A 3579-nucleotide genomic window follows, 5' to 3' on the forward strand; every position below is an offset into this window, starting at 1 on the left:
AGCCTTTGTTATTTCAGGCAATTACTGCCCTTCCCCACCCTCTCCCCCTCTACCCCCCCACCGCAATGCATATGTGATGTTAATGACAGGTCAGGTTAATCAAAGGTGAACACAACTGACAGTACTGTATCTTCCCTTAAAAAACAACAACAACACAGTTATTATCACAATATTTTACATTCTAGGAAGAGGCAAAAACTCACCATTTGCTCAGGGCTGGAAGACATTCTGATGGGAAATGAAGACGCCAGCAAGAATCCAGGTGGCTGAGCTCATCAAACAGCTTGGCTGTGCTGGGGGCTCAGAGTCGGACACACTTATCAAGGGTGGCCCGGTCCTCTTGCATCTGCGGGATCAATGGAAACCATATAGCGACTCTATAAGGTCAGCTCACTGTAGGTAATTTTTCACCCAGGGTCATTTGAAAACTGTTTTCCACCCAAAGTGCTTATTTGGCTCTGTCTTAGAATGAGCTTAACAATTAGGCTTTTTAAGAAGCTATCTTGTAACAGGCAAAGCAAGGCATTAGCAGCAATAAGCATGATGAGAATGTAGGCACAGGGTGTAGAGGAATGAGTCCCAGACCCAGAGCAGGAGACCTGGTTGCTACTTTCATTGTATCATTCACAAACTGCTCTGTTGACCTTGAGCAGTGTCCTTAAGCTTCTGGTCCACAATTTCTTCAACTTTAAGTGACAGAGTTGGGCAATATTACTTCTAAAGTCACTTCCCACTTATTATAAGAATCTATGATTCTTCAGGAATTTTCTGAACCTGAAATCTTATGTTTATCATGGTTTCAGATGTTGGGGAGAAGACTGAAGCATAAAAGAAATCCTGGTTTTATAGTAGAAAGAGTGCTAGACTTTAAGGAACAAGTAACATGTAACTTCCCTAACCCTCAGTTGACATTTCTGAAAAATGGGTATAACAATAATGTACTGCTCAGGGTTGTAAAGGGAATTTAGTGTGTGCCTAAACTATTTCTATAGATCTTAATCTAATAAGGCATGCCCTAGTCCCTCAAGGACCTCACAGTATTTTGGGTGAGTGGGAGGGGCTAAGGCTGACAAAGAGAACTATGATTTTCAAACTTTAAGAAACAGATGATTCACCTGAAGATCTTGTTAAAAATGCAGGTTCTGGGGTGGAACCCAAGATGCTACATGTCTTACATACACCCAGACCAGATTTTAAGTAGAAAGGCTATAGAAGAAACTTGTTTAAAGCAAAAATACTATATAATAAAGCATGATACATGCCATGACTGAAAGCCTCTATCCCTTTTCACATACCTAACTCCTATCCTCCCTTCAACACCACTTCAAAAAATACATTTTATCAATGCAGCTCAGACTATCACAGCCCTCTGTAAACTCTTTCTTCTTAACATCTGTTAAGTCTTACTATTGGCAACTGTGCTGATGACCCTAAAATGCGGGTCTGCTAGCCAACTGCACCAGAATCACAAAGGGAACTTTTTAAAACACAGATTCCTGGGTTCTACTCTCAAAGACTCTGAGTCATTAAGCCAGAGTAGGTGGGAAGATGTAAGAACCTGGGTCAGGACACTGGATTTAAATAACTTTATCGGGCGATTGTGATATTGAATTGGTTTGGCACCAAGCACTAAGGAGGTGGTTCTCAGCCCTGGCTGAATGTTAGAATCAACTGCAGAATTTAAAAAAATAGAAAGACTCAGGTCCTAGGCCAGCTAATTAAGTGCAGTCAATGAGAGCATCCTAAGTGGTTCTGATGGGAGTCAACTTGGAGAGCCACAACGCCGTACTCAAGTTTCCTGGTGAAGGCAGGGGCCATGTTGCCTGGTTTACCATTCTCTCTCCAGGGCCTAACACAGAACCTGGCATTCAACAAATATTTCTTGAATGAATAAATGACTAATAACGGATGAACTAAAATAATAAAATTCAGGCTGTCAATTATCTCCTTAAACTCTTGGCTGCCACCCAATAACATTATAAGCACTAGAGCATTGGGTTAAGGTTAAGTTCCGGGCCAAATTGCCTGGCTTGGAATCCTGACTCTGCAACCTTTGGCAAGCTTCATAACCTCTCTGTCCCTCAGTTTCCTCATCTGTGAAATGCGGATGATACCAATCTTACCTGCTTCTTAGAGTTTTGGGAGAATTACATGAGTTAGGACATGGAAAGTATGTAGAAGAGTGCCTGGCACATAGTAACCACCTAAAAATTTATAGCTATTTTTATATTCCATCCCTGAGCACATAGTTGTTCTTATGGTTCTGCAAATTGACAAATCATTGAGCACTCTCCAGTTAGTCAACCAGTAGATATTTCTTAAACATAATTTCTATTGTAGACACAAAGAGTATATTACTGTAGATATAGCAGCAAAAAAAGGAAGAGAAACAGGGCTGCTCCTATATTATTTAAAATAGAGTGGGTGAGGTGTACACTGACTAAGCTGCTTTAAAAATGATAAATAGGAAGTTATTTTAAATGTATTGACCATTACAAAGGAAACAATCATAAAGACATAGAAAGAGGGTAATAAGGTAACTGCATAAGTCTTCACTTAGCGTCTTCAATAGGTTCTTGGAAACCACGGCTTTAAGTGAAACATGTATGAATCCCATTTTCCCCTAGGCTAGTAGATGTAAACAAGAGTTAAGTTCCTCCAACATAGTTCTGATCACAGAAACATCACTGAACTTCTTAATGAAGACCCCAAACTCCTCTAATATTAGACATTGAAATAAATGTGAGCTATACATACGTTCAAGAAAGATTAATAAAACCAAGTAAGATAATGACTTTCCAACCCACTGATTCCAGTTCAGGGTTGAGAGTGGCCAGAGCCTGTCCCCGCAGGAACCCACCCTGGACAGGCCGCCCTTCCATCACAGGGCACACTCACACCCACACCCACACTCACTCTGACAAGGACAATGTAAACATGGCAGTTCACCCCCCCTCCCCCTGCCGTGAGCATCTTTGGGATGCGGAAGGAAACCAGAATACCTGGAGAAAACCCACTCAGACATGGGGAGAGCATGCAAGCTCCACACAGACAGTGGCCCCCTCCAAGAATCGATTTTTTTTCTTAATCAATGTTATAATGAACAACATTAAATGAAACAGCATTATTCAAGGACCTACTGTACAACAATATATAACAGGCAATCAACTTAATATTGTCCATCAGGAAAGGCTTCCTGAAGAAGGGATGTTCAAGCTGATTTGATTGAGCAAAGGGAGGAGGAAAGTTAAAGAGCATTCCAGGCAAAGGGATCATTGAGAAGCACAGAAGAGCAATGTATGCTTTAGGCCCTGCAAGAAGGCAGGTGTGGCTGGGACACATGATCAGGGAAGGCTTTGGCAAATATGGGAGCTTAGATTGGAATTTGAGGGACGGATACTATTAAGAAGGCAATGAAGAGAACAGGAGTAAAGACAGGAAGGTGAGGATAAACGTGGCATGCATGCATGCATTCATTCATTCATTCATTCATTCATTCAGCTTCTACTATGTGCTTGATACTAAAAGATAAGCAGTAAGTGCAAATAGAAAACATTAAGAAAAGCAGTAAGTGGGGCC

The 3579-nt window shown here is 41.2% G+C and overlaps 1 long non-coding RNA gene across 1 annotated transcript in view; it reads right to left on the reverse strand.

Annotated features, from left to right (window-relative positions):
• Positions 1-211: 211 nt before the first annotated feature.
• Positions 212-3579, reverse strand: part of LOC109383249 (uncharacterized) — a 153681-nt gene continuing 150313 nt past the window's right edge. The window contains exon 3 of the long non-coding RNA XR_002124143.1: positions 212-346. This is a non-coding gene — a long non-coding RNA (uncharacterized LOC109383249). The remainder of the gene's footprint in view (positions 347-3579) is intronic.

Source organism: Hipposideros armiger, unplaced genomic scaffold (genome assembly GCF_001890085.2).
Source record: "Hipposideros armiger isolate ML-2016 unplaced genomic scaffold, ASM189008v1 scaffold_79, whole genome shotgun sequence".
NCBI classification, from domain to species: Eukaryota; Metazoa; Chordata; class Mammalia; order Chiroptera; family Hipposideridae; genus Hipposideros; species Hipposideros armiger.